A 12,312-nucleotide genomic window follows, 5' to 3' on the forward strand; every position below is an offset into this window, starting at 1 on the left:
TTGTAGACCAGGCTGGTCTCGAACTCACAGAGATCCGCCTGCCTCTGCCTCCCGAGTGCTGGGATTAAAGGCGTGCGCCACCACCACCCGGCTGCCAGTGCTTTCTTTAGTCTACAGTCTACCCTATTAGTACCCTGGTGGTCCCCAAGCAGTATCCTCAGTGGCATCCGTGTTCACCATCTGCTCTCGGTCAGATAAAGCAAAGATGAATTTTAGGCCTTGACTGAATCCTGCCAATATCCGCGCTGCTCTGTGTATTGTCCCCTGCTGTGGTTTTCAGAAGGGATTTTTGGCTGGGGAGGTGGCTCAGTGGGTAAGAGCTCTTGATGTGCAATCATGAGGATCTGAGTTTGAATCCCCCCTCCACAATCACATTTTAAAAACAAACAAACAAACAAACAAGACAACCAACAACAGAAGCAAGAATGGCTGCATGTGCCTATGATCCCAGCACGAAGATCTGAGTTCAGATCCCCAGAACCCACATAAAGGCAGACACAACAGTGCACATCTGTAATCCCACCCAATGTTTCTAAGGGCAAGATGGAAGGAAGACAGAGACAGGAGAGTTCCCAAAGGGCCAATTAGTCTGGTATACCCAACGGCAAACAGCAAGTAACCCTGTCTCAAACAAGGTGGAAGTTAGGACCCCACACCCAAGGTTATCTGCCAACCATGGCCCTGCAAAAAAATGAAATATTATATGAGAAGAAATACTATAACTGGGAAATAAGGCTATTTCACAAGGACATGCTCGGTATTTCACAAAGTGTTTTGGTGTTGGTTGCTGTAAGCAAATCACGCTTTGCCCTTAAGCCTCCTAACCCCCAAAGCAAAGAAGAAAACAAGAATGAATTGTCGAGACCACAGAATGGTCCCCTGTGAGAATCTCTGTGCTACAGTAGCTTTCGCTGGGCAATATTGATGCCTGAAGTTCTTGATTGTAACACATACTCTCTTCCCAGCTTCTCCTCCAAGCTCATGCCTCCTTGAGCTCGGGGCTGAAGGGAAACAGATGCTAGGAGACGCTGCAGAGGCCCTGGTAAATGGTGGCTTCAGACATTTGGTTGTGCCTTTGACAGTTACTTCTCCCCTGTGTTTCAGAATCAGTTCTCCGCGGGCCAGCCTCCCCTCCTCTCACCTCCCCCCCCCCCAGTGTCCTCTAGGGCTCAGAATAACCCCCAAGTACAGAGTGAGTGCCCAAGAGCTTGTATTCATCTGTGAACATGCGGAATGGCAAGCCTCCTCTCTCTACAGAACTCATGGCGTCAGCCTTTCTTCTTCCCCTGTGGATCCCTCACGTTTGGAAGGAGCCGGAACTCTTTCTCTTCTTGAATGCGGAATCCAAGACTTCCCAGGACAGCTGGGCATCTGCTGGACACTCTATAGCCTTTGCTGACAGATGGACCCTGGGACTGGCCGAGCTGGTCAGGGACAAGCGGCTAGCGTGGCCCGGGAGGTGAGAACACCCGCCTGCCTCCTCTCTGAGCTGCAGCTGCACCAAAGAGCCATCTGGGCCACACCCGGCTGTGAGGGGACCAGCGGCGCCAGCGTGCCTCGTAAGTGAGAGCGGGCAGCCCTTGGCCTGGCCCCATTGCCTTCCTCCCCCCTGGTGCTCAGAGCCTCCACAGGCGCCACGTGGTATTAGGACTTCGGCTCTGTACCAGATGCTGGGCTTCCAAAAGGGCCATCACCACCCACACTATCCTCAACACCTGGGGGTCCCTCAGGGGAGCATCTGGCCTGGCCACACATACCTCTGCTGCTAGCTACCTCTCGGTGTCCCAGCCCTTCCCCTTCCCCAGTCCCAACACCAGTTTGGCTCTATTTCCTAGGGATTCCGTCTACCTCCAGAACATCTTTTATTAATATTAATTCTTAAAAAAAATTTTCAGTGCTATTTACCATCTGTTTTTCCCCCTTGGCTGAAAATAATTGGAGATGAAACGCCCGCTGTTCATCCCCCGCATCGTCTCAGAAGGAACAATAGGCACAGACAATGACTGCATTTTTTTCCCCAAGCAAAACAAGCGGCAATAAGCTCGCCTAGTTGTGCCGCCGCCGAAAGCGCCCTGCATCACACAGACTGGAGTCCCTTATCAGCTGCAACGTTCAGACTGCAGCCCATCCCGGTCCAGAAAACATTGGGGTGCAAGGGGCTCTTTGATTTCCTATTAAGCGTGTTTGCTAATTTTCCTCTGTCCTAGCAACATGTGGCTCATTTGATGTTTCACTAACGTGTGGGCCATCTGTAAATATAAATAGCCGAGTCTTGATTCCATTAGAGGCCCCATGAATGGAACAAAAATATTCCAAACTGACTCTGCCACAAGGCCAAGGGCCTGGCAGGATTGGGCTTTGGAGAAAGCAAGGGGAGACTATGTCATTTGCTCTCTGCCAGGTACTTAGGCCTTTCAGGTTCCCGGACCCCTTTAGAACAGTCCTAAGCCTTCCCAACACCGTTACCTTTTAATACAGTTCCTCATGTTGTGGTGACTGCCTCCCCCCAACCATAACATTATTTTCAGTGCTACTTCATAACTGTAATTTCCCTATTGTTACGAATCGTAATGTAAATATCGGATACGCAGGATACCTGATATGTGACCTCCCCGAAGAGATTACAACTCACAGGCTGAGAACCGTTGCTTTAGAAGCACAGAAATGTATGTCAACAGTTGGGAGGGACCTTACAAAGAAGTGGAGAAATGACATAAAGCTTAGACCAGGGGCTAGGGAGATGGCTCAGTGTGCAAAGTGCCTGCCAAGCAAGTGTGAGCACCAAATCTAGATCCCTGGCATGCATGTAAAAATGGGCATGAGGCATATCTGTAGCCCCGGTGCTGAGGGGTTGGGAGTGAAGACAGGCGGGCTACCTGGAAGACGTGATAAGCTCCAGGTTCAATGAATGACAAGATCTCAAGAAAAAAACAAACAAACAAAAATGATGAGGATGTTTGATGAAGACACTCAACGTCCACCTTTGACCTCCACACAACCACACACACAGAGACAAGCACACACACCCTAGCCCATATGTGTGAACAGCCACATGAACATGTATTACAACACACAGGCATACACGTCTATTCTGGGAAACAGAGAGCTGAGGTCAGAGTGGGCATGGATAGGTCAACCAGACTGGGCCAGCATCAGTGATCTAGGTGGAACCAGGCTGGACCCAAGTGCTTCATCATGCAGAAAGCAGCAGCCAGCAACGGGCCTTAACGCTGCAGCATCCAAGGCACTGGGGCTCTGATACATGATTGGAGACCATGATGCTGAATCTTCATCCTGCTAAGCCTTCCCAGGATTTCTGCAGCAGGTAGGAGGAGGCAGAGCTCAGAGTGGAGCAGTTCACCTCTGCTGCACAGGCTCCACGCAGCCACGGGCGAAACTTGACTTCTACAGGCGTGGCATTTCCTCAGGAACGGGGCCCCTTCCTCCTACCCTCAACCTGGGGAGCCACACAACTCAATGGGTCCTTGTGGATGTCTAAGCTTGCCCCTCAAGTTCTGCCTTTCTCTCCACTCCTTGAGAAAAATGAAAGTAGGGTCTTTTCACCCTCGGCGTAGACTGCAGGCTTGTGTCTGTCCTCCCCTCAGAATCTCACACTGGAGGCTCATCTGTGACGTGATGGTATTTGGGGAGAGGGCAGAGTAGCACTTTGCGATGAGAAAATACAAGGATAGAGCCCTCGTCCTGTGTGTACACAAGCATTTGATTACATGTGTGCGTAGGTGTGCACGTGTGTATGGAGGCCAGAGGACAAGCCCCATTGTTATCCCTTAGGTTCTGCTCACCTCTTGTCCCTCCTTGCTGGGTATTGAACCTAAGGCTTCATGCACGCAATGTTAAGTGCTCTCAACCAGTCTACATCTTCAAAGCTCCTATATCTTTTTGTTTGACTGTTTTTTGTTGCTGTTGTTTTGTTTTCTTTTGTTTTTGACAGGGTCCCTCACTGACCTGGAATTCCACTGGGACTACAAGCCCTACAATCCACCTGCCTGCCTCTGCCTCCCCTTTGCTGGGATTACAGGTGTGTCTAGTTTTGGGAGGTTTTCATTTGTTGTCTAATTGCTTGTTTTTAAGTGTAAGTTGAGGATCAAACTCAGATCCTTGTGTTTGTAAAGCAAGCACTATATCAACAGAGTCATCTCCCCAGGCCAGGGATTAAGGACTTTGGAGAACTTCACAACCTTCAAAACTGAAAAAGGCATGCCAGTATTTAAACCACCCAGTCACTTGTGGGTTTGCTACAGCCTTACAAAGATGCCTCTCCACTCAGGGAGAACAAGCCTTGGCTGTGTTTCCTAAAGCTTGTCCTGAGAACAGTTCAAACCCTACCCATACCTTCCCAAAGCCTGGTCTCCCCATCATTGCATCTCCCAGAGCCTAAACAGCCTCTGGATATTCCTCTCCAAGTCCTAACCTCATCTGCCATTCTACATCTAGTTTCTCCACAGTGAGTCTTTCCAAACTCCAGCCCTGAGGGTTTGGAAAGTCAGGCAGTGTTAACATACACTAGCCTTTCTGGAACCCATCTCCCAGAGCCCAGTAGTGTGGTGTTCCACACCAGAAAGGATCCTGTGTAGGAACTGGAGAGACTGCACAGAGGTTAAAAGCATTGGCTACTCTTACAGAGGGATTAGATTCCCAGCACCCTCTGGTGTCTCACAACTGCTGGTAACTCAGTGCCCTCTTCTGGTCTCCCTGGGTACTGCACACTCATGCTACACATGGATACACATAAATACAATTTTTAAATTGTAGTTTAAAGAAATCCGAATAGATATACAAATAGCAAGGAGTTTGGATGAACCCTTTTTTTATTAAAGGAATCCGTTTAGACAGACAGCTTTGTTAGGGGCAGAGGGTGTTTCTAAGTCCACATGTTGAAGTCCTAGCCCACAGAGTGGCTGTGTTTGGAACCTAAGTAATTAAGATGATAAGTAAGATCAAATGAGATGGACTCTGACCCTGTAAGATTAGTATGTTTATTAAAAAATTCAATCTGTTTTCCAGAGCTCTGGCTTCCTCCTCTCCTCTCTCTGTCTTCGCTCCTCCTTCTTCCCTTCCTGCCCCACCCCCTTTGCCCTCTCTGCACACAGGGAGAAGTCCAATGGCTGCATTGAGAAGGCAGCATCTGCAGTCCTACGGGAGGCCACCCATCCTGCTTGACCATATCTCCCAGCTTCCAGAACGCTCAGAAGCTAAATTTCAGTTGTCTGAGCTACCCTGGCACCGTTTTGTTGTCAAAGCTACAAGAAATGAGTATACTTTATTAAACCAAACATGTTTTTACAACTTCAACCATTTCTTGACTCCTTTGATTCATACATATTTATGAATCCTTTGATTCATAAATACTTCCCTTGACACCTATTGGATCAAATGCTGGCCTGGCCGTTGAGGATCTAATGGTGTCTTGGGTATTCTCTGCCCTTGCTTGTCTGGTGATGTGCACCGTGGTCCGCAGATAGTCTGTGTTGATCCATTCCCCACACCCATAGGGCCTGAGTCATCTCACACACACACACACACACACACACACACACACACACACACACACGCATGCGCTTAGAATAGTACTCAATGATGTCTTTGTCCAAAGGGGAGGTAGGTCCTTTAGATGCTATACCTATCATCTGGTCCAACAGAATTGGCCATTCAGACAAGGTACTGAGTGCTAGACTGAACACTAGAAATGTTCAAAAGCAAAAGGAAGGCAAGAGGATTGGGAGGAAACAGTCAAGTATCTGGGAAAGGTAGGAGCTTTAGAGTAAGGACTGACCTGGAATGAAGATGTGTTGGCCGCTACCGCTTGCTCCACTTCTGTGGGCTTCCATTTATTCCCAGGTAAAACGGGATACTTTGGAAGCTGCCAACCCTCAAGTAAAGTACTTGGTCCCCATAGCACCTGCCAAAGATGAGAACCATTGTTAAGGCGAACTCAGACCATACCCTTGATGGGCAGACTCATAAGCTAAGTAAGACCTATGGTGCCCTGCTAGAAACCAGCATTCTATAAAGGGTCATATCTGAAAGCTCTTCAGAGCCCCTCACATCCATGGGTACTTTCTTCTTCCTCCACATGGGGATCCAGGGCTAAGTCCATAGAACTTAATCTCCAGTTTTGTTAATATATTGCTAAATTTTACAGACTAAAATAGAGATCTGATTACAAAAGCCTGATTCCACACGTCCCCTCCTCTGACAATAGCCATCGTGGTTCTCTGATCTATAGGAATGTTCAAGATGGGGTAGATATATGTTTCCACTCTCTGGTCTACCCTTTTAGTCCCTGATGGGGCTGGTTGAGCTTTTCCAGACAGGCTCTTCAAGAGTGCCTTGCCAGGTTCTTTGTTGTTGGTTCTGGGAAAGGTGCTCAAGGGTCCCAGGTTTGGATCTTGTCCTTACACCCCTAGGTAATTAAGAAGCTTGTAGATTGCTTGAGGCTTCCCTGGCAAGCCAACAAGGGCTGGGTGCTTTTAACTTCAGAAACAGACTGTCTTATCGCTCTGGGGCTAGAAGTTCAAGGTCAAGCCTGGGCAAGGCTGGTTTCTTCTGAGGCCTTACTCCTGGGTTTAGCTGTCCATCTTCCCTTTCTGGCTTCAAGCAGTCCTTGTGAGGGTCCCCATGCCCTAATGTACTTTTCTTTTCTTACAAAGATACCTGTCACACCCAGTGAGGACCCAACCCGGGGACCACCACTAAATGCCTCTTCGAAGACTTCCTCTTCAAATACAGTTATAACTTGAGGACTCAGAGGTTAAGACTTCAGTATATGAATGGCGACAGGTGATGGAACCCAGCTCAAAACCCTGATAGGGTACGGGGGTGGGGAGGGGGTAGCCATATGCTATTACATAGGATGAACTATTGAAATTAAGTCTGGTGTGGGTCAGGGTCTTTGTCATTTAGCAAGTTCTCCAGCCAGACATGGTGACACACACTTGTAATCCCAGCACTTGAGAGGTAGAGGCAGGAGGATCAGGAGTTCAAGGCCATCCTTGACTATGGCAAATACAAGGTCAGCCAGGGCTACCTGTCTCCAAAAATTGAAAACAAAACAAAAGTTCTATTAATGACATCCTCAGGGGTCATTCAGTGCACCAGGAGATGAGAAAGGCTTTTTCAAGGACTTGGTCCCATGAAGAACATTTACTATGGAGCTATGGCTGAAATACCTTGAGACTACCTAAGCTAGAAGCCCTGTCTACCACCTGCAAGTGATGAACTCCAGCAATGGCCTAACTCCTGTGTTAGACCGCAGCTCCTTCATACGAAAGGCGGGAAAGTTACAAGCCCACTTCTACAGAAAGTACAATCCGTGCAATCTATTGTTTACTTCCGGGTGACTCCTGGCCAGGTCACAGCTGGACTGCAGGCCTGCGTTAAGTAGATATGTTCTTCAACTTGGGTATGCCTTATTCAGACTTTCCCTATGTTTTTCTTCCCAAGGCAGAATAATTCTCATTCCTTCAGCCTTTCTACATGGACGGGGCCCAGTTTCCATCTCTTTGAGCGTGTCTGTGGCTCTTGCCTGGATCCACTCCAGCTTCTTCAAGCCTTTTCAGAAGGGGGTGACACAGACTCCACTCGGCATTGTAATGAGGAGCTAACTGACATGGGACCGGCGAAGGGGATGACTTGGGTCTCGTGGCACATCATGGCCCTTTCATGTGTGCGGAATCCAGCTAGCTTTGAAGCAGGCAAGGCGCTTCGTTGACTACCACCAGATGCCCCGGATTGTCTAGGACAGGCTTCCCGGGGCTGGTTCAGATTTTAAGTATCTACATGACTGACGCCATAAACCAGTAAAGCGTCCCAGAAGTTCTAACTTTTCTGCCCCACACTGGAGGTCCCAAAGTACTGCCGACACATGGATGAGATACTACATGTTCTCCTAGTCTGACAAGGAGCAGATGACATCCTAACATGGTAAGGTCACACAATGGCAGTCCTGGAACAGGAAGGTTGCTCTATTTCAGGGCTCTTTTCCCTAAACGAACTGAAAGTCATGCCTCATACAAGACTATTCTAGTGGGCTCCAGAATATTCTAGTTAGTTTTCAAACTCAGAAATGAGGCTTCCTGGCACAATCTTGCTCATCTGTCCTCAGCATGTGGACACGATCTTCACCAGTCTCTTTAGGGTGCCTCTGCCAAATTTTGGCACAGAATCTGGGAGGGACTCACCTGCTGGTTGCTGACCGATCACTGGAAGCTGGACCTGTTTTCATCCCTGACATATGGTGGCTGCTTTTAGCTGTATGTCACCTTATAATTGTCCTATTGAATTTCATCCGGTTTCTGTAGGGCCATGTTTTCAATTTGTCACGGTTGTTTTGAATTTTATTCTTGGCTCACTGAGTGTGAGCCACCCCACCAAATTTAGTATCGTGTGAAGATCTGATGAGCACATCCCCCCATCCTTTTGTTTTAAGGCATTAGACGGGCCCAACAGCTAATCCCCAGAGAAGAAGCACTCTTTCAAGTAGATGTTTCATCACCGATTACGCAATAAGAGTGATCTCCTCGGGAGTGTAGACATGTGTGTTCATTGGGAACAGTACTCAGTGCAGATAAGCCCAAGCAGGAAGTAAAAATCATTTGTGTTCCCACCAGGCAGATGTAAGAACTGTCATTTGGTGTGGATCTATGTTAAATATGTATAGATTAATCAGCATGGCTTAAGGGACATGTATTGTACTGACAGGGTTATTTATGAACCTGATAACGTAGCATGTCCAGATAGCTAGTTACTCACGCTTGACTACCATGCAGATATCCCAAGTGAAAACTTTCTTTCATATAATGATTGTATTGGCAACCCAAACCATATTCCCCAACTGCTAGCTCTGGGAAGCATCTAAGAAAACAAGGAGGGCACAGTTGGTTTCTACAAGAATAGCAGTGCAGGTGGAGTGTGGTGGTATACACCTTCAGTTCCAGCACTTGAGGGGCAGAGACAGATAGATCTCTGTGGGTTCAAAGCCAGCCTGCTCTACACAAAGAGCTCCAGGCCACTGAGGGCCTCACAGTGAGACCCCATCTCCAAAACAACAAAATAGAAGGACTTCACAGAACGAGGAGACGGCTCAGGAAGTAAAGTCACTTGCCACCAAGCCTGACAACAGGAGTGTGGTCCCCAGGATCCATATGGTGTAAGGAGAGGAACAACTCCTATAGGATTTCCTCTAGCCTCCACTCAAGGTGTGTCATAGCAATGCCCACCTGTTCACACACACGTGCACACACACACATGTGCACACACACACACACACACAATGTAACTTAAAGGTTTTTGAGTTTTCACTACACTGGCCTTCATGAGCACCACCAAACCTATAAACTAGTCATAGCTCTCATCATTTCCACAGTAAAATAATAATGATTAATAGATGAAAAAAAAACCCTATGGTCGGTTTCTGATTCAACACTTCCCAAATTTAGTTATCTATAAAATTCTGTTTCTAGAATCCAGGTCCATTCCTTTGACAAATGTTTGGAGAAATTCTGTAGGGGATTATATCAGAATAGAGTGACAATGATCTTTAAGTTTTTATTTCATTTAGTATTATTGTTGTTGCTGGTGTGTGTGTGTGTGTGTGTGTGTGTGTGTGTGTGTGTGTGTGTGTTCATGATGGGCAGAGGGAGTGTGTCATGGTGTATAGAGGGCAACTTGATGTGGTTGTCTCTCCATCTTTACGTGGAGGCTGGGGAGCTGACTCAGGCAACCAATCTTTACCCACTGTCTTGAGCTATGATAATTCTTAGAAATATTTGACTTAAAGTCAAGAGATAAGTCTCTACCTTCTCCTACTCCCCATGAGTAATAACTCTGAGGAAGGTGGTGGTGGTTGGTTGGTGGTGATAGTGGGTGGTAGTGGGGGTGGTGGTGGTGGCAGTAGTTAGTGGGTGGTGGTAGGTAGTGGTGGTAGTGGGGGGTTGGGGGGGTTGGGTAGTGGTGGTGGTGGTAATGGTGGTAGTGGGGGTGGTGGGGGTGGTGGTAGTGGGTGGTAGTGGGGGTCATGGTATTTGGTGGGTGGTGGTAGATAGTGGTCGTGGTAGTGGTGTTGGCAGGGGTGGTAGTGGTGCTGGTGGGAGATGGTAGTGGTGGTGGTGGTAGTAGTGATGGTAGTGGTGGTGATGCTGGTGTGCATGTGAATTAAACTCCTTTCCTAGTTTTGACCTGCTGTGACCTCCCTGAAAATGAAGGTAAATTAAAATGAACTTGGTTGTGATAATGAGATCTTAACAAGGCTGTTCACTTCCTTCCTGCTGTCTCATGGTGATGTCATGCTCCACTTGGCACTACCCAAGCTGACTCACCCATGGCTTATAACTTTTTCATGGCAAACAGTAAGCATTAAAGGGGTTAATGTCACTTGCCCAACAGTCACGTGGCCAGTGGCATGGTTAGGGTTCAGATGCTAAGGCCCCTGTGCTCCCCTAGAGGATGCTCCCACCCACACATCTTGCCAGGAGGAGAACCTGCCTTCAGAGTTCCCCAGTGTCTTTTTTAGTGAGTGGTGGAGGCCACACAGGTTTGTAGCCAGTGTCTCCTGATGATCTGGTCCCCTGCATATGAAGTAACCAAGTTCCCGTGGTCACAGGATACACGTTATAGCACAGTGCACTCTGCTTGGTCCATGTAGATTAATGTTCAACAAGGTTCCATAGCAAGTGACAGTTCTACCATCTGTATGGTGGGAGGTACGGGTCTCCTGGACTAGCATTTAAGTGGCCCAACAACCCTGTGATGGCATTAGACGTTCAGTTCACAGACTAAGCAGGAAGTGGAGAGATTGCTGCCTTTCCCAGCGTCCCACAGATAGTGCAGTTAGGATGGGGAAGGAGACCCAGACCCTGCCATCCTGAGACCTGTGCTTTCCTCTGTACCTTTGCCCTTCCCCAGTTCCATACAGAAACGGCCTTCTCTTGGGACCTCCTTAACTTGCTGGCTCTTCACTGTGCACTCCCGTTCGTCCCTCTGTCCTTCCACACGTCGCCAGTCATCACTCCTCCTCTGATCTCTAAAATGTCCCTCCTGTCTTCTCCCGAGAAGGCAGAAGGAGCCCCCCAAACAGTGCTCAGGCAGCCTGTGACAGGTTTCAGAGCCTGCCTCCTGCCTGGTTCATGTCACCTAACTGTGTAACAGAGCCACCTACTGGCTATCCTAAGCAGAGAACCCCGAAGACCGTGGAACCTACCGAGGTCCTTTAACCCTGGTACAGAGAGCGATATTATAAACCTTCTTCTTTGTTCTTCTCTGTTCTCCACCCAAGCTAAGAACCTTTGTCTTTCCTCCCATCCTGCCCTAAAGACAAAAGACAAAGGAATGGAATAGCTTTGATGACAAAGCACCAACCACTGTATGAAGTTGATCATAGCTTGGCCCAAAATGTCCAGAAGGCCCTGAGCAGAACCATTTACAGCCAGATGAACAAAGAATGACTTTTCTGGAATGCAGATGGAGGAACAAGATGGTTCAGGGCAGGTCGACCTGATGTGGGCTGTGCTCTGAATGGGAAGACCAATCTTCCAGGGCCTGCTGTCTGTCTCCTTCCCCTTGATGACAGTTTATAGCTTTTTCATCCTGTGCCTCTGATGCAGAGAAGTGAGCTTCGCCGTTCCAGTTAACTGATGTCCCATCATTCTGGTTAACTGATGTCCCACTGTTCTGGTTAACTGATAAGATTTGGCAGTTTGAATACTGAACTATCGGGAAAAGGGAAACAACCACATCCTAGGAGCCAAACTCACTTTAAAACAAAATAGACAAGAAGGTAGTCTCCCGGATGCCTTGACAAAGAACAAATACCCCACCCCCATAGCCCCATTATTCCTCTCTATCCTCAGAGGAAGACATCAGAGCCAAGGCAGGTTATACTCAGGGGTGATAGACTACTATGTCTGAAGAGAATCCACCCTCTGCCTAACCATCTTGAACCACCTCCAATCTGATTCATTCGTCTTCCTGGGGCTCCATTATTCATTCATCCAACTGGTAACCATCATGGCTCCCAGCAGTACCATGGGCAGTGCTGAGAAGTAATGACAAGCTAAGAATCAGGATGGCCACCACTGTCTGAGCAGCCTCTCTAGTGGTGGGAAATGCAGCCATAGACATCAGTCCCATTGAAAAGATCTTCCCCACCCAAAGAAAAACATATAGGCATCCTCCTGAATATTAACCTTCATCAGGCAACGAAAGGAGACAGAGACAGAGACCCACATTGGAGCACCGGACTGAAATCTCAAGGTCCAAATCAGGAGCAGAAGGAGAGAGAGCACGAGCAAGGAA

Source organism: Microtus ochrogaster, chromosome 7, assembly GCF_000317375.1.
Source record: "Microtus ochrogaster isolate Prairie Vole_2 chromosome 7, MicOch1.0, whole genome shotgun sequence".
Classification (NCBI taxonomy): Eukaryota; Metazoa; Chordata; class Mammalia; order Rodentia; family Cricetidae; genus Microtus; species Microtus ochrogaster.